This window comes from Populus alba, chromosome 12 (assembly GCF_005239225.2).
Source record: "Populus alba chromosome 12, ASM523922v2, whole genome shotgun sequence".
Taxonomy (NCBI): domain Eukaryota; kingdom Viridiplantae; phylum Streptophyta; class Magnoliopsida; order Malpighiales; family Salicaceae; genus Populus; species Populus alba.
The window spans coordinates 7,871,474-7,891,858 of record NC_133295.1 but is presented as its reverse complement, the minus strand read 5'-3'; the positions used below and the strand labels follow the sequence as shown (position 1 = coordinate 7,891,858).

At 35.8% G+C, this 20,385-nt stretch overlaps 1 non-coding gene across 1 annotated transcript; it reads right to left on the bottom strand.

Annotated features, from left to right (window-relative positions):
- Positions 1–3,333: 3,333 nt before the first annotated feature.
- LOC118043938 (small nucleolar RNA R71) lies at positions 3,334–3,442 on the bottom strand. The gene has a single exon (XR_004686724.1). It is a non-coding gene; the product is annotated as a small nucleolar RNA R71 (small nucleolar RNA).
- Between the last annotated feature and the right edge of the window lie 16,943 nt (positions 3,443–20,385).

Here is a 20,385-nt window from a genome sequence, read left to right as displayed (position 1 = left end):
CCACAAAACACATGGAAACATCTCAAAATAAGGTTGGCCGAAATTGATACAAAATTAGCAACCTTGTTGTCAAAACTTCATAGTTCAAATAAGGATGGACTAGGCCCCTTTTGCACATGGATTAAATATACCAAGGCCTCCTCTTGATGCTCTAAAGGATCCCTAAGTTGAACAGGCTGAAACTTGCACAACCAGTCCATTCAATTTTTCTTTCAAGGCCTTCACTTTGGACCTTGTGATGGGCCCACTTGGAACATGTAATGGGTCTTTAGTGTTCATGGATTGTTCCACATCATCCCCTCTCTTCTAAAATGGATTCAATCTCGAATCAAAACATGTGTCAAACAAAGTAAGATTAGCAACATTAAAGGCAAGATTCATTGTACTTCAGATCCTATCCTCCTAGATGAAAGGCAGCGAGATGTTGTGTGTAGGAAAGATACTCCGCGAGGTGTATTATGTTTGGAATTCCATCCACCCCGTTCGAAACAACATTGAGTGGTGGCACTTATTTGGCACAAACATGCAATCCTATGATTCTTCTTTATTTTATGGCTTGCTAATCATAAAGCATTGTTGACTCAAGATAGGCTTATATCCTTTGGTCTCATTCAGGTTCCACGGTATCTACTATATGGGGATGATTGTGAGGATATTGACCACTTGTTTTTTTATTGCACTTTCTCCCACTACATCTAGTATGATCTTTATTCCATATGCTTCATCCTATTTAAGACTTAATCATGGAACAACACCATCTCATGGCTCTCTAATTTGGGTAGTGATTGATTAGTATTTAAAAGTGCATATTTATCAAGGTTTTATATCATCATTTTGCACTTAAAGTATCAATAACTCCTTGACTAAAGCATGTTTTATAATAACAAGTCTAATACTATAAAATGCCCTAATATATGGTAAATGTTCATCTTAAATGCAGGCCTATCACATAAATCAAAGGATTGATTGATGAATTCAACTATTGAAATTTGTGAAGATAAAGAGAGGGTGAAACTTAGAAAAGAGATGTTGGTGCAGTCCAAACTGGAACACTGTTCGGTAATTGGGTCATATCTCGAGTTTTAGATGTCCAAATGACCTCAAATTTTTACATAGATTCAATAAGACATAGGCCTACAACTTTCATGTTTCATCAAGATCTAAGAAGGCCATTTTCAAGTCCAAATTATAGCAACAATAGAGAAGTCTAAATCTATCCTCCAGCACTATTCAGTGTTTGGCCCATATCTGGAGTTCTAGAAGTCCAAATGACCTCCATTTTTTTTTCTAGAAAGCTGAGTCAATTTCCTACAACTTTCATGTTTTCCAGTGGACCCAGTTCGGATGGTAGCATTTTTGTTTTATTCAGACAAGAAGATAAGGATTTTCACAAAGTCAAGAGTTGGCCACCCACTCAACAATTAGTCATCAAATCAATAATTCCAAATTTTGGCCTATAAAAGGAGGCATTTGCCATGTATTTGGGAGCTTGGTTGTTCAGATCAAGTTCATGCTCTTTATTTCTCTCTTTATATTTTTTTTGTAATTTTTAAGTTTTGCTTTCATTAATATTTTGTTTATGCTTTTCATTTCATTTCCTTTACTTAGTTAACTTGTATTTTCTTTATGTTCTTGTTTTCTTTATTTATATTTCTCTTCTTCATTATGTTTAGCTAAGTTTTTTATGTCAAGGTGAAAAGGTTACACTAATGGTGTAAGAATAAGTATAGTGTAAACTCAACATGGACCTTAATGTTTAATATTAACATGTCTTATCTTTTTATCTTACTAATTCTTAATACCTTGCTTGTTAAATGGTTAATCTAGATTTGTGTTGTATAACACTTGGTACAACAAATGCTTGGCACTCTCATAGCCCAACCGTATGGTATTACCTACACCTGGGCTAAGAAAGGAACTTGATTTGTTGTTAACATCAGTTAACATCATGAATTCCTGATAATATTTAAAAGTTTGGTGTTATGTAAATAAGATAATTAATATGATCCTGTTAATAATTTATAATGAGCTATTAATGAGAAATCATCCGATTGGAACCTCCTTTGTGTGTGGTTTCCAGTTGAATAATAAGAGTTTATACTATACTTGTTTGAAATACCATTGGTGGATCCTCTAACCTTGACATTTGTTTTTATCATTATTTAATCCTTATATTAATCTTTCATCTCAAAGTTCTCATTAATTTTTGCATCTTCTTCTTTTATTACTACTACTACTACTACTACTACTACTACTACTACTACTACTACTATTATTAGTACTATTACTATTATTATTACTATTACTATTACTACTACTACTACTACTACTACTACTATTACTATTATTATTATTTACATTTTATTTATATTATATAATATATCTCTTTGATCTTTTCATAAACTCAGTATATAGGCTGGAAACCTGTGACCCGATCTTTTAAATCATTCTCAGGTATAACAACGCCACGTACTGAGTATTATTATTATTATTATTATTATTATTATTATTATTATTATTATTATTATTATTACCACTACTACTACTACTACTACTGTTAGTATTATTGTTATTATTATTGTTATTGTTGTATTGTTATTTATAATTTATATAATTAACCTCTTTGTGGTTCGACCCCGGTCTTGCCGAGTTATTTATTGCTTCGACACTCGTGCACTTGGGAGAAGACATCAATCTTTTGGTCGTGTCAAGTTTTTAGCGCCCTTGCCGGGGAGGTAAATTCTTGTACAAATTATAGTATTTATTTTGTTTTCGCTTTTCACTTTTCTTGTATCTAACTTTGTTTCTTTTGTTATGTTTCTTTTTATTTTGTTTTCTTCTTCCTTTTATTTTCTTTCTACACATGCATGAGTGTTTAGTCACGTACATTAAGTGGTAGACTTTGTAGGGTATCCTCATCATTTTCAGAAAATATGGCCGAAGAAGATAACCAGTCACTTCATAATGAGAATAACCGTGTTAGGACACTTAGAGAGCACATGAATCCCACAAGAACAAGTGCACCCTCATGCATAATTTGTCCTCCTGATACATCCCATTTTAATTTTAAGCCAGGCATTATTCAATTTTTACCTTCTTTTTATGGCTTAGATCTAGAAAATTCATACTTGCATTTGAGAGAATTTGAAGAAGTTTGTAACACCTATAATGACTTAAATTGTAGCATGAATACCATTAGATTAAAGCTTTTTCCTTTTTCATTAAAAGATAAAGCTAAAACATGGCTACAAAATCTTAGATCAGGATCCATTCGTGCTTGGGATGAAATGTAATAACAATTTTTAAAGAAGTTTTTTCCATCTCATAGAACCAACTCTTTCAAAAGACAAATCACTACTTTCACTCAAAAACCAGGTGAAATATTTTACCAATGTTGGGATAGGTATCGAGACTTGCTTAATATTTGTCCTCATCATGGTTTTGAAATATGGAGATTGGTTTCACAATTTTATGAAGGATTAACACCTAAAGATAGGCAAATGGTTGAATTGATGTGCAATGGAACTTTTGAAGATAAAGACCCTAATTAAGCATTGGAGTACCTATACTTGCTAGCTGAAAATGCGCAAAATTGGGACAGTACGGGCACTTATGAGACACCAAGTAAAACCCATCCTCATACATCTAGTGGAGGTATGTATAACCTTAGGGAAGATCATGACCTCCAATCCAAGTTTGCATCTTTAGCTAGAAAAATCGAGGCACTAGAATTGAAAAAGAGTGGTCAATTAAAATATGTTCAAGACATTGTGTGTCAAATCTGTGAAACAAATGAACATGCAACCAATGATTGTCCAACTTTGCCTTCTTTCAAGGAAGACCTTCATGAACAAGCCCATGCTTTAAACAGTTTCCAAAGACCCAACTGTAACCCATACTCACAAACGTAGAACCCTGGTTGGAGAAATCACCCAAATTTCGATTGGAAGAGTGATAACAACAATGCACAAACTTCACAGCCACCGTTTCAAGCACACCATAATTTTCAAAATTCTCATGGATATGCACCTCCTTATGCTCCACCTCCTAGAAGAAATCTTGAGGAAACATTGCATGCATTCATTAAAAAGCAAGAGGCAATCAACACTGAACTTGCTCAAGGCATGACAGATTTTAAAGATACTCTTGCAAAGTTAACATCTGCTCTCAGTTTCCAAGAGAAAGGTAAGTTTCCATCTCAACCACAACAAAATCCAAAGGGGCAATACAATGCAAATGCAAGTAGTTCCGGAAGCCAACACATGGATAAAGTCAAATCAATCATCACTCTTCGTAGTGGTAAGGTTATTGAAAAACCCACTCTTGAACCTTGTGAGAAAGATGATGAGTCAATCTTTGAGGGCAAGGAAGGAGTTGAATCTGAACATTGTGAAGAAAAGACTGATTCTCCGCCAGCACTTCCATTTCCTCATGCCATGACCAAACAAAGAAAAGTCAATCACAACTCTGAAATCTTTGAAACTTTTAAACAGGTAAGGATCAATATACCTTTGTTGGATACTATTAAACAGGTTCCTTCCTATGCTAAATTTTTGAAAGATCTATGCATTGTGAAGAGAAAACTGAATGTGTAAAGGAAAGCCTTTTTAGCCGAACAAGTAAGTGCTATTCTTCAGAATAATAATGCTTTGAAATATAAAGACCCTGGTTGTCCTACCATTTCTTGCTTTATTGGAGAACATAAAATTGAAAGAGTTTTACTTGATCTTGGAGCTAGTGTGAATTTACTTTCATATTCAGTTTTTCAAAGTCTCAATCTAGGTGAGTTAAAACCAACTTCTGTAACTCTTTTACTTGCTGATAGATCTGTAAAAGTGCCTAGAGGAATAGTTGAGGATGTGTTAGTACAAGTTGATAAATTCATTTACCCTGTCGATTTTATTGTCTTGGATACACAACCTGTTGAAGCATGTAATTCAATTCCTGTTATTTTAGGACGTCCATTTCTTGCAACTTCAATGCATTAATTAATTGTAGGAATGGACTAATGAAGTTATCTTTTGGAAACATGACATTGGAGATGAATATTTTCAACATTTGCAAGTAACCTGGAGATGATAATGATTTACAAAAAGTAGATCATATTGAAGAATTAGTTCATGATCAACTTGAATCTACTTTGAGTAAAATTGAGTTGGATGAATCTGAAGATTTGTAAATGATTTATTCTCAGGAAAAAATCACGGATGAAAAAGGCACCAAAAATATTGATGCCGATCTTTTGTCAAGAGTGACAGCAGATTTGACATCTAACATCCCACCAATCGATGATTACTCTCCTGACGAATCCTTACTTTCTCTTAGTTCATTGCCTTGGTTTGCTAAAAATATCAACTTTCATGCTTCAGGAGATTTACCAGCTCACTGGAGTACTGAAGACAAAGGAAAGTTTCTGAACGAAGTGAAGAACTTTTATTAGGATGACCCTAACTTATTCAAATATTGTCCTGATAAAAAATTTCAAAGATGCATTCCTGACAATGAGGTAAGTACTGTCATTAAACTTTGTCATTCTGAAGCATGTGGGAGTCATTTCTTGTCGAAAAAGACGACTGCAAAAATCTTACAATGTGGATTTTATTGGCCCACCATGTTCAAAGACGAATATGTGTTCTGTAAAACTTGTGAAAATTGTCAAAAGTCAGGATTCATTTCAAAACATAAGGAATTTTTAGATAATCTTCTATTGACTTTTGAGGCATATCCTGGTGGAGATGTGCATTGTGCATTTCATGACTTATGACTCCATTTTCATAAAGAACATGCTCGACTTAGTCTTGGGAATGTGACTAAAAAAGACCTTGTTTACCAGTTTTTAAGAAAACTGGATGGGAAGCCTATCCCCGACCCATAGAGGGCGTTTAAGCTGTTTTTGGAAGTAAAACCAAGGAAAGACGTGAGCCGCAATCACAACTACCTGTACATACACATGCGTTTTCAAAATAAATAAATAAATAAAGAGAGAGAGAGAGAGTGAGACTAAAACTGGCCTACATATAGGTGGTATGATTGCATTTTTAATTTCTCATCTATAAATTCTTCTCTTCCTTCCCTTCATTTCTACTCAACCCATACATTCATCAAATACAGACGTGTGTAGAAATGGCAGGTTCCTCAAGTCATCATATAAACAATATTTGTGTTTTCGGTGGATCCAATCCTGGGAAAAAAAAGAGTTTTTAGAATCAGCAAATCATCTTGGTCAGGTACTAGCTGAGCGAAAGATTCATTTAGTGTATGGAGGAGGCAGCCTTGGGTTAATGGGGGGAGTGTCAATAACTGCATCTTTAGGAGGTAGTTAAGTTTTGGGGGTTGTCCCCAAAGCTTTAGCACAAGAGGACATCATTGGAAAAACAATTGGAGAGGAATTACATGTCCCCACAATGTCTGATCGACTGAATGCAATGTTTAACCATGCTAATGCCTTTATTGCCTTACCAGGTGGTCTCGGTACATTGGAAGATATCTTTCATATTTCCTCTTGGGCCCAACTGCACATTCACCATAAACCCATAGGTTTGTTAAATGTTAATGCTTTTTAAGATAAATTGTTGTCTTTTCTTGATCATGCTGTGGAACAGGAATTTCTAACATCTTCAGCATGACAAATCATAATCTCTGCTGCTACTGCTGAACAATTGATTGACCAATTACAATCTTTTATCCTTGTAATTAATCCCTCCATGAGTCGCATAAATTGGTCAACTAAGGATAGCCGTAAAAAGCTTAGATTGGATTTGAGCCTTCGTTTGTAGAAACTTTGTGTCTTTTGGTTTTATTATTGTGTTTTGTTGTTTCTTATATTTGTTTAAGTGTGTTTCAGGTTTGTCAGTGTTCATTATTTCAGGTGATGTCTTCTATACTCTTTCTACCTTAAGACATTGAGGACAATGTCTCATTTTGGTTGGGGGGAAAGGGTAGTAGTTGATATTTTAAAAAAAAAACATGTGTTTTCTATTTCATAAACTATTTGTAAAACTATTGTTACTAGGATGGCAGAGTAAAAGGAGTTCTTTTGTTAAAGTGACTCTTGAGACACATCTTAGTAAACATTCTTAACAGGGTCTATCAGAATACTTCTTGAAATATTCAGGTTTACAAACTCTCGTATTGTTAGCACTTGATTCTGCTCATATGCTCATTTAACAAGTATTCTTAAAATCTTTATTTTCACACACACACTTTAACATATGATTGTGGGTTGCACATTGGATTATTACATTATTTATGTTCTTTTGTTAAAGGTAACAATTAAGGGAAAGAGATAGTACATAATTTGCAAAAAAAAAAAAAGAAAAAAAGAAAAAAAAACAATGATAATAAAAGGATAGATAAGTTTGGTTTCGTAGCCTCGATAACCTAAGCAATTAAGCCCGAAGGGGTGTTTTAACACTTAATACCCTAAAGTCAACTGACTTGGGAGCTATTGGCCCAAAGCTTGTTACATGGGTTGAGGAGAAAAGCTTAAGGGAATCAAACATTGCACTATCTACGTATCAGTATCTCCAACCCGAGTTGCTAAGCTCGTAGGGGTGTCTTAACACCTAATGCCCTAAGACCAACTGGTCTGGGAGTCATTAGCCTAAAACTCATTACATGGGTTAAAGATACATTGTGTTTCAAGTTGTATGTGTATATAAATAAATAAATAAAAAATAAAAAGAAAAAAAAAAATAATCCCAACCTAAGGAAGTTAGCCTTAAACATTAGAACAAAATTTTGTTTTTCTTCCAAGTAAAGCCCCATAACTATATGTTGATATTTTGAGCACAAAAGAAAGGTTTAGTAATATCTTGTTTAAGAGGTATTGAGCAGAATATATGAATTTAATGAGAGTTTGTTTATCTGGATAGATTAAAGTAAGTTGAATGATGAATGCCTTATTTTTTGGAACTTGCAAATTGTTTTTCTATTTTAACGCTTTGATTACTAGGGACTAGTAATAAGCTGGTTGGGGGGGGTGTGATTAGTGTTTAAAAGTGCATATTTATCAAGGTTTTATATCATTATTTTGCTCTTAAAGTATCAATAACTCCTTAACTAAAGCATGTTTTATAATAACAAGTCTAATACTATAAAATGCCTTAATATATGGTAAATGTTCATCTTAAATGCAGGCCTATCACATAAATCAAAGGATTGATTGATGAATTCAACTATTGAAATTTGTGAAGATAAAGAGAGGCTGAAACTTAGAAAAGAGATGTTGGTGCAGTCTAAACTGGAACACTGTTCGGTAATTAGGTCATATCTCGAGTTCTAAATGTCCAAATGACCTCAAATTTTTACATAGATTCAGTAAGACATAGGCCTACAACTTTCATGTTTCATCAAGATCTAAGAAGGCCATTTTCAAGTCCAAATTATAGCAACAATAGAGAAGTCTAAATCTATCCTTCAGCCCGAACACTGTTCAGTGTTTGGCCCATATCTGGACTTTTTGAAGTCCAAATGACCTCCATTTTTTTTTCCTGGAAAGCTGAGTCAATTTCTTACCCTGTAGATTTTTTTGTCTTGGATACACAGCCTGTTGAAGCATGTAATTTAATTCCTGTCATTTTAGGACGTCCATTTCTTGCCACTTCTAATGCATTGATTAATTGTAGGAATGGACTGATGAAGCTATCATTTGGAAACATGACATTGGAGATGAATATTTTCAATATTTATAAACAACCTGAAGATGATAATGATTTATAGGAAGTGGACTTTATTGAAAAATTAGTCCATGATCAATTTTAAACCACTTCCAGTGAAACTGAGATTGATGAATCTGATGATTTGCAAATGGTCTACTTTCAGGAATCAAAGGCATGCAATTGGAGACCATAAATTAAAGAATTGCCACCACGATCAATTGAGCACATACCTTCAAGTGTTCAACCACCAAAACCTGAATTGAAGCTGTTACCATTTAATCTCAAATTCTCATTTTTGGGAGATAATGAAACTTTTTCGGTAATAATCTCTTCCCAACTTAATGCACATCAAGAAGGTAAGTTATTACAGACTCTGAAAAATGCATAAAAATGCATTAGGATGGACCATAGCTGACATAAAAGAAATTAGCCCTTTGATTTGCACACACATGATTTATTTGGAGGAAAATGCTAAACCCTCTAGAGAAATGCAACGAAGGCTTAATCCTAATATGAAAGAAGTTGTGAAAAATGAAGTCATTAAGCTTCTAAATAATGGAATCATTTGTCCTATTTCTGACAGCAAATGGGTAAGTCCTACACAAGTTGTACCCAAAAAGTCTGGAGTCACTGTGATAACAAATGAGAAAAATGAGTTAATTCCAACTAGGACTGTTACTGGTTGGCGCATGTGCATTGACTATAGGAAACTTAATTCTATGACTAGAAAAGATCATTTCCCTTTACCTTTCATGGATCAAATCCTAGAAAGAGTTGCAAGTCATGAATTTTATTGTTTCCTAGATGGCTATTCAGGTTACAATCAAATTGAAATTGCATTGGAAGATCAAGAGAAGACTACTTTCACATGTCCATCTAATACTTTTGCATATTGAAGGATGCCTTTTGGATTATGTAATGCAACAGCCACATTTCAAAGATGCATGCTTAGCATATTCAGTGATATGGTTGAACGTTTTCTTGAAATTTTTATGGATGATTTTTCTGTTTTTGGTGATTCATTTGATGATTGTTTGACTAACTTAGAAAAGGTTTTGAGCAGGTGTGAAGAGAAGAATCTTGTACTGAATTGGGAAAAATGTCACTTTATGGTAACAAACGGCATTGTACTTGGTCACATTGTTTCATCGAAAGGAATTGAGGTTGACAAATCTAAAATCGAGTTAATTGTCAACTTACCAACACCAAAATCTGTTAAAGATGTTTGATCATTCTTAGGACATGCTGGTTTTTACAGAAGGTTCATCAAAGATTTTAGTGTAATATCTAAGCCTTTGAGTAACATTCTAATAAAGGATAATATTTTTGAATGGACTGAACATTGTGAAGAAGCTTTTGTTAAACTTAAAAACTTGCTTACTTCTACTCCTGTCATTCAACCTCCTGATTGGTCATTACCTTTTGAAATAATGTGCGACGCTAGTGATTATGCCGTGGGTGCTGTCTTGGGACAACGAAAAGATAAGAAACCTTATGTGATTTACTATGCAAGTAAAACTTTAAATAGTGCTCAAATGAATTACACCACCACTGAAAAAGATTACTTGCAGTAGTATTTGCATGTGATAAATTCAGGTCTTATCTTGTTGGCTCACCTGTTGTTGTTTTTAGTGATCATGCAGCATTGAAATATCTTCTTTCTAAGAAAGATTATAAGGTAGATTGGTGCCTTGGTTTGCTAATATTGTTAATTTTCTTGTTTCAGGACAATTGCCAGCTTATTGGAGTACTGAAGACAAAGGAAGGTTTCTGAACGAAGTGAAGAACTTTTATTAGGATGACCCTAACTTATTCAAATATTGTCCTGATAAAAAATTTCAAAGATGCATTCCTGACAATGAGGTAAGTAGTGTCATTAAATTTTGTCATTCTGAGGCATGTGGGGGTCATTTCTCGTCAAAAAAACAACTGCCAAAATCTTACAAAGAGGATTTTACTGGCCCACCATGTTCAAGGACTCACATGCATTCTGCAAGACTTGTGAAAATTGTCAAAAATTTGGATCTATTTCAAAACGTCATATGATGCCTTCTTTGAACCTCGTCTCCAATTCTCTTTTGAAAATGGACACCACTCTTGAAAAGTTGAAAAGGTATTTTCCCGCTCTGCCTCCAAATGCGATTACAAAAATTTACCGTGCTAGATGTGCAAGATTGAGGTTGTTAATGAATCATGGAATTCCTGAAGATATTCGTTGGCTAATTGAAGCAAAGGTCTGCTTATCAGGTGAGTCCTCCAATTCTTTCATTTCACACATGCCTGGAACAGGTAAAAGCACTTTTGCAAAGAAACGTCGTGCAAAACGACTGAAAGTCTGTCACAAATGTGCCAGATGGACTTGCAATGCAACATGTTGTTCTTTAGGAATGGTATCTATAGGTCACATCCTTATCAAATTGCCATGGACGACCCAGCAACAAATGGCTAGCTGACATTGGCGCAACGTCGCTCAAAACCTCATCGTGATAGGTTTTAATGGAAAAAGGTACACGAACTTGCTTTGTCACCCGAATCTCCCCATTCTCATTGAGCCATCGCAAACTATAGGGCTTGGGGTGTGGAAGGGTAGTTAAACCCAATTTCTCCACCAAGGTAGTTGACGCAACATTAGTGCAACTTCCATTGTCAATGATCATCCCACACACCTTATCTCGAATCTGACATCGAGTATGAAAGATGTTCTCGCGTTGCTCATCACTAACGTCAATTTGTGCATTCAGAACTCGTTGAACAACCAACAAATCTCCTTTCACTGGTTCGAAATCCTCTTCTTGTTCAACCACTTGTACCTCATCTTCATCTTCAGTTTCAAACTCATCTCCATTAATCAGCTCTCCATGATCCCCATTTGGATCTTTGTCAACTTCTGTAATATCATTTCGCGGCACCCTAAGTGCTTGCCTCGGTTGGGGTTGCAAATTATTTCTTTGCATCCTTTACATAAGGGTATTCAACTGTTCACGAATTCGAGTCATCTCATCCCGAATCTCAGCATGAGATCATTGTAAGCCCATAACCTGTGCCTGTTCCAAACTTAACCCTTTTGGTAAATCTTCTTTATCTCCAGCCATAGTTAAGTCTATCAACCTCAATTCCAGCAAACCTTTCTTCTTCTTCTTCTTGTTTTTTTTTTTTGGCTCCTTTCTTAGATCGCAACTGATGCTCTGATACCAGATGATGTGCCGTGAATGATTTGAAAATCAGCAACAATGATTCTAACGAAAATGGATGAAGGATGGGTCTAGTTGTGTTGTCTTTCTTTTGGTATTTAGGCTGGATTGTAGTCATTTAAGGTAAATAAGATGGAGGATAGACTAGAATGATACTTTGATAAGTCGATCTGGATGCCACAAAGATCAATCTAGGATTTCGACGCCACACTCTTTGTGATTGAAGAGTGATAAGTCAGGTAGGGTTCTTCACAAAAATGAATTTGGAAGAGAAACTCTTAATTCTCTGAATTAAGTTTCAAATTTTGGCCAAAAAGTGTTTATTACATATTCTGATACATATTTATCTTTGAAACATCCCTCCAAAGTTAGGTGAATTCAACATGACAGAAGTCAAGCCTAAAAACTAGACTTTTAATAAAGTAAGTAGACAAATTTAACTAACACATGTTTTTTTTTACATTTCTAAAAAATTTGGCAGCTTTGATGATTATTACTTATGAATTTTTCAGTTTTAACGTGTGAGAGTGATTCTTACATTCTTCAGTTCTTGAACGGACTGAATCTGATTTATCAAAAATTAACTGGCTTCATGGCGTCATTCTACTCATTCCAATAATGTTGGTGCCTTGGGGCAGGTTTCCATTGTGTCACACTCATATGAGACCTATTTCGGCTTTCCGGGATCAGATCTCAATCTTGATTGTGGGTTGCGTAACCACGTGATCACGAGGTTCACATCATAAAGGTTGGCAACTTTGTGTGTGATTTCATATTTCTTCATTAAAGACTTAAAAGGCTTGTTGCAGAAAACGTGTTCCACCATCACTTATCATGGCTCGAGGGATTCCAAATTGACTTAAAATATTTTCTTTTAAAAACTTTATCATTGTTTTGTGATCATTGTTTCGACTTGGAATTGCCTCTATCCATTTTGAAACATAACCTATTGCGACTAATTTGTAAAAGAAACCAAATGATGAAATCTAATTTGTACAACCCCAATAATCAAATATTTCAATGACAATAATAGGATTTAAAGGCATCATGTGATGTTTTGAAATAGATCACAACTTTTGACAATCTTCACAAGTCTTACAGAATGCATGTGAGTCCTTGAACATGGTGGGCTAGTGATTAGTACTTAAAAGTGCATGTTTATCAAGGTTTTATATCATCATTTTGCACTTAAAGTATCAATAACTCCTTAACTAAAGCATGTTTTATAATAACAAGTTTCATACTATAAGATACCTTAATTTATGGTAAATGCTCATCTTAAATGCAGGCCTATCACATAAATAAAAGGATTGATTGATGAGTTTAAGTGTTGAAAGTGAAAGGACAAAGAGATGGCCAAACTTAGAAAAGAGATGCTGGTGCAGTCCAAACCGGAATATTGCTCGGTAATTAGATCATATCTGGAGTTCTAGATGTCGGATTTAGGTCCATTTAATATGGATGGAAAGGTAAGACAAAAGCCTACAACTTTCATGGGAGCCCAAGATTTAAAAAGGTCGTTTTGAAGTCCAAATTGAAGGAACAACGAAGAAGTCCTAAGCTGTCCTGCAGCCTAAACACTATTTAATGTTTAGCCCATATCTTGAGTTCTAGAAGTCCAAATGACCTCATCTTTTTTTTGTTGGAAAGCTGAGACAATTTCCTAGATCATTCCTAAGGATTATGGGCAAATTATGATGTTAGCAATGATGTCTTATTCAGACAAGAAGATAAGTATTGTCACCAAGTCAAGATGTGGCCACCCACTCATCAATTAGTCAACAAATCAATAGTTCCAAATTTTTAGCCTATAAAAGGAGGCACTTACCATGTATTGAGGCATCTTGGTTTCCAGATCAAGATCATGCTCTTGCTTTCTCTCTTTGTATTGCTTATGTTTTGCTTTCATTAATATCAAGTTTATGCACTTCATTTCCTTTCCTTTACTTAGTTAACTTCTTTCTCATTTATGTTCTTATCTTGTTCATTTATGTTTCTTTCTTTCATTATGTTTAGCTAAGTTAATTATGTCAAGGTGAAAAGGGTACACTAATGGTGTAAGAATAAGTATAATATAAACTTAACATGGACCTTAACGTTGGATACTAACATGTTTTTATATTTGTTATCTTGTTCACTTTTAATACTTTGCTTGTTAAATGGTTAATCTAGATTTATGTTGTATAACACTTGGTACAACAAATACTTGGGACTTTCATAGCCCATATTGTATGGTATAACCGACACCTGAGCTATGAAAGGAACTTGATTTGTTGTTAACATAAGTTATAATCATGAATACCTGCCAACATTTACAAGTATTAGCTTTATTCGAATAAGATAACTAATGTAATCATGTGAACAATTTATAATCTGATTGGAACCTCCTTTATATGTGGTTTCCAATTGAGTAATAAGAGTTTATATTATACTTGTTTGAAGTACCATTAGTGGATCCTCTAACCTTGACATTTGTTTTTATCGTTGTTTAATCCTTACATTAATCTTTCATCTCAAAGTTCTCATTAATTTCTTCATCTTCTTCTTCTTCTTCTTTTATTCTTATTACTATTACTATTATTGTTATTATTGTTGTTGTTGTTGTTGTGTTGTTATTTATAATTTATACAAGTAACCTCTTTGTGGTTCGACCCCGGTCTTGCCGGGTTATTTATTACTTCGACACTCCTGCACTTGGGAGAAGACATCAAGCTTTTGGTTATGTCAAGTTTTTGACGTCGTTGCCTGGGAGGTAAATTCTTGTATAAATTATAATATTTATTTTATTTTCTCTTTTTACTTTTTCATTTTTTTTAACTCTTGTTTCTTTTGTTTTGTTTTCTTTTGTTTCTTTTTTTTTATTATTATTTTATTCTCCTCTTACACGTGCATGAGAGTTTGGTCACGTACATTAAGTGGTCAACTTTGTAGGGTATCCTTTTCATTTTTAGAAAATATGGCCGAAGAAGATAATCGATCGCTTCATAATGAGAATAATGAGAATAACCGTATGAGAACACTTAGAGACCACATGAATCCCACAAGAACAAGTGCACCCTCATGCATAGTTTTCCCTCCTGATGCATCTCATTTAAATTTTAAGCCAGGCATTATTCAACTTTTACCTTCTTTTCATGGCTTAGACCTAGAAAATCCATACTTGCATTTAAGGGAATTTGAGGAGGTCTGTAATACCTATAATGACTCAAATTGTAGCATGAACACCATTCGATTAAAGCTTTTTCCATTTTCATTAAAAGATAAAGCTAAAACATGGCTACAAAATTTGAGACCAGGATCCATTCGTGCTTGGGATGAAATGCAACAACAATTTTTAAAGAAGTTTTTTCCGTCTCACAGAACAAACTCTTTCAAAAGACAAATCATCACTTTCACTCAAAAACCAGGAGAAACATTTTACCAATGTTGGGATAGGTATCAAGATTTGCTTAATACTTGCCCTCATCATGGTTTTGAAACATGGAGATTGGTTTCACATTTTTATGAAGGTTTAACACCTAGAGATAGGCAAATGGTTGAATTGATGTGCAATGGAACTTTCAAAGATAAAGACCCTAATGAAGCAATCGAGTACCTAGACTTGCTAGCTAAAAATGCTCAAAATTGGGACACCACAGGTACCAATGCAAGCAAGTCACATCTTGTTGGGGAGACCATGGCAATATGATAGGAAGGCAATTCATGATGGGGTTAAAAATAGGTATATCATTGTAAAAGATGGTAAAACCATCACTCTTGTACCTCTTACACCCAAACAAGTGTATGATGATCAAATAAAGGTAAAAAGTGAGCATGAGGCGATGGGGAGAGAAAATCAAGGTGAGGAACAAGGGGAGAGAAGACCATCAGATTCGGCTAGAACCCAAACCACCACAACCCATTCGACCACCCATCCAAACATAAGCAAATATTCGGCCAACACTCCAAACAAATCAAACCATTCAACCACAACTCAAAAACACCCAAAGCTGGCCGAGAGTGGAGGTAAGACAAGAGGAGTGAAGAAAGTCAGTAAGTGTGATAAGTATTGTGTGGAAAAACTAAAGAAACAACCTAATTTTTATGCTAGAGAGGGTGAGGTCAGATCTGCATTTTTCACAAACAAGCCAATGATTTTACTTGTGTAGAAAGAGGCTTACTTTAATACTAATGATCTTGATCATATTGTGCCTAGTGTTGCTATTTCTTTGTTACAGGAGTTTGATGATGTGTTCCCCGACGATACTCCTAGCGAATTACCACCATTGAGGGGGATAGAACATCAAATTGATTTCGTACCCGGAGCTTCAATTCCTAACCGACCAGCTTATAGAAGCAATACCGAGGAGACGAAGGAACTTCAAAGGCAAGTTGATGAGCTGATGAAAAAGGGCTACATTCGTGAGAGTATGAGCCCGTGTGCTGTACCTGTGCTACTTGTGCCAAAGAAGGATGGAACATGGAGGATGTGTGTTGATTGCCGAGCTATCAATAACATAACGGTAAAGTATAGACATCCCATTCCTAGGCTTGATGACATGTTAGATGAGTTACATGGATCCTGTATTTTCTCTAAAATTGACTTGAAAAGTGGGTACACTCAAATTAGGATGAAAGAAGGTGATGAGTGGAAAACAACATTTAAAACTAAGCATGGTTTGTATGAATGGTTAGTAATGCCGTTTGGACTTACAAATGCACCTAGTACGTTTATGCGTTTAATGAATCATGTGTTGCGTGCATTCATAGGTAAGTTTGTGGTTGTGTATTTTGATGACATTTTGATATATAGCAAGAACTTAACTGAGCATCTTGATCATTCGCGTAATGTAGTTAGTGTATTGCGTAATGAGAACTTGTATGCTAATCTTAAAAAGTGTGCCTTTTGCATGGAGAAAATTGTGTTTCTTGGCTATGTTGTAACTGCAGGGTATCGAGATGGATGAGGAGAAAGTTAAGGCCATCTGAGATTGGCCTACACCCAAATCGGTAAGTGAGGTAAGGAGTTTTCATGGGTTAGCTAGTTTTTACAAGCGTTTTGTGAAAGATTTTAGCATAATAGTCGCACCCTTGAATGAAGTTGTTAAAAAGTCAGTTGGGTTTAGATGGGGGGAGGAACAAGAGTTGGCTTTTGTTCTTTTGAAAGAAAAATTATGTTTTGCACCTGTTTTGGCTTTACCTGACTTTACAAAAGCATTTGAAATAGAATGTGATGCGTCTGGAATAGGAATAGGTGCTGTTTTGATGCAGGATCGGAGACCTATTGCGTATTTCAGTGAGAAGTTAAGTGGAGCGACCTTGAACTATCCCACTTACGACAAAGAACTCTATGCTTGGTAAGAGCACTTGAGACATGGCCAGCATTACTTGTGGCCAAAAGAGTTCGTAATCCATTCGGATCATTGAGTCCTTGAAACATCTGAAAGGACAAGGTAAGTTGAAATAGGAGGCATGCAAAAATGGGTTGAATTCATTGAAACTTTTCTTTACGTAATCAAGTATATAAGCAAGGGAAAGAGAACATCGTAGCTGATGCACTCTCGCGCAGGTATGTTCTTTTACACACCATGAATACTAGATTGTTAGGTTTTGAATATGTGAAGGAATTGTATGATAATGATTCTGACTTTGCTGAGATTTATAATGCATGTGGGACATTCGGCTTTCGGTAAGTTTTATTTTGATGGATGGTTATTTGTTCAAAGAGAATAGATTGTGTGTTCCTGCTAGTTCTTTGCGTGAATTGCTTGTTCGTGAAGCACATGGGGGTGGTTTAATGGGTCACTTTGGGGTTGCGAAAACCTTGGATGTATTGCATGAGCATTTCTATTGGCCAAAGATGAAAAGAAATGTGCAACGAATTTGTGAACAGTGCATTGCTTGTAGAAAGGCAAAATCTAGAGTACAACCGCATGGACTATATACACCACTACCTGTGCCTACTGAACCTTGGGTAGATATCTCTATGGACTTTGTTTTAGGTTTACCTAGGTCAAAGAAAGGTAGAGACTCTATCTTTGTTGTGGTAGATAGGTTTTCTAAAATGGCGCATTTCATTGCATGCCATAAAACAGATGATGCATCTCATATCACAGACTTGTTCTTTAGAGAGATTGTACGTTTGCATGGCATTCCTAAGAGTATAGTGTCAGATCGTGATGTTAAGTTCCTTAGTTACGTTTGGAAGACCTTATGGGGAAAGTTTGCATGGCATTCCTAAACTCTTATTTTCAACAACATGCCATCCTCAAACAGATGGACAAACTGAGGTAGTGAATAGAACATTATCCCAACTTTTACGTGCTGTAATTCAAAAGAATTTGAAAAGTTGGGAAGAATGTTTGCCTTTTATTGAGTTTGCTTATAATAGAACTGTGCATTCAACTACTACTTTTTCTTCTTTTGAAATTGTTTATGGTTTTAATCCACTAACTCCTATGGACTTAATTCCTTTACCTTTTGAAGAAAGGGTAAGTTTAGATGGTGAAAAGAAGGCAAAGATGGTGAGAGAACTCCATGAGGGAGTTCGACTACAAATAGAGAAAAAGAACAGACTTTATGCTTCTAAAGCAAATAAGGGACGTAAACTGGTTGTTTTCCAACCCGGTGATTGGGTATGGGTGCACATGCGTAAGGAATGATTTCCTAACCAAAGGAAATCAAAATTACAGCCTCGTGGTGATGGTCCTTTTCAGGTTTTAGAGAGAATCAATGACAACGCATACAAAATCGACCTTCCAGGTGAGTATAGTGTTAGTGCTACCTTTAATGTTGCTGATCTTACTTTGTTTGACACAGATTTTGATTCGAGGTCGAATCCTTTCGAGGAGAGAGGGGATGATGCGGACCAGCCTAGAAACACCAGCAAGGAACCATTACATGTTCCAAATGGACCAATGACTCGGTCCAAGATAAAGACATTGAAAGACGCATTGAATGCATTGGTTTTGAAGGTTTCCACCAAGTCAGAATTGGAAGGTCCATTGGAGTATCAAGAGGAGATCCTAGTACATCTTATCCATGTGCAAGAGGGGTCCAATACAACCTTATTTGGGCCATGAGATAAGGGCTTTATTTTATTTTGTTAGCTACAGCCCAAGGCTTGTTTGGGCTTAATTCATACTTTGTTTTAAGCTAGGATCCAAGGCTTATTTGGATTAAGTTATGGGCTTTTCATTTTTTGGTTATGGGCTTTTCATTTTAGGGTTTTGGGCCAGTTTTGAGTGGACCTCATATAAGTTCACATAAAGGGTCCATTAGGGTTAACTTTTCAAGAACTATTTAAACTCATGGAGGCCAAAATTTTGGCAGCTTTGATGAATATTATTCTGAATTTTTCAGTTTTAACATGTGAGAGTGATTCTTGCATTCTTCAGTTCTTGAACGAACTGAATCTGACTTATCGAAGATTAACTGGCTTCGTGGCGTCATTCTACTCATTCCAATAGTGTTGGTGCCTTGGGGCAGGTTTCCATTGTGTCGCACTCATATCAGACCTATTTCGGCTTTCCGGGATCAGATCTCAATCTTGATTGTGGGTTGCGTGACCACGTGATCACGAGGTTCGCATCACTTGTAAGCATAACTCTTCGGTTTGGACACTGAGATGCAATGTGCCCCTTCCCTAAACACTTAAAGCATTTAATATCTCTATCACGAGCAGGTTGATATTCAGATTTACCTTTCCCATCCGTATGAGTATCCTTTTTGGCCTTAGGTGGTTCGGCCCTTGCATAAGGCTTTGGTTGGGCAGCCCCCTCTGTCTTAAAATTCGGCCTCCATATTGAGGAAGATGATGCCGAATTGGTCTGAAAACGTGTACTGCCCCTTCTCTTTATTTGCCTCTCCACCTTCGTTGCCATATGGACCATGTCCTATAATTCCACACAATGTTGTAATTCTACAACATTCGCAATGTCTCTATTCAGCCCATTTAGAAATCTAGCCATAATAGCTTCCCGATCCTCAATCACATTGGCCCGAATCATGGCGATCTCCATCTCTTTGAAATACTCATCCACGAACCTAGAACCCTGATTTAAACCCTGCAATTTAAGATACAAATCTCTATAATAGTGGTTAGACACAAATCGCCTTCTCATCAACACTTTCATCTCCTCCCACGACCCTACCGGCCTCTCTCCACTCCTCCTTCTACTAATAACATTCTGATCCCACCAAATCAGTGCATAATCCGTGAATTCGATGACAACCAATTTCACTTTCTTTGCCTCCGAATAGTTATGGCAATCAAAAATCCAATCCACCTTTTTCTCCCACTTCAAATATGCCTCGGGATTGTTTTTACCTTGAAAAGTAGGTATTTTCAGTTTAATAGAATCCAAATCACCATCTAAATCAGCATGTCCCCCAACACTACGGAAATTTTCCCTTTGGCCGAATTGGCCCCTAGTTTTATTCCCAAAATCCCTTCGGTTTCTAGGCTGTCGAAAACCTTCCCGATGGCCTCTGGCCTCATCCTCAAAACCACCATCACCAATATCATCAACAGCCTCCTCAAAATCCTCATAATC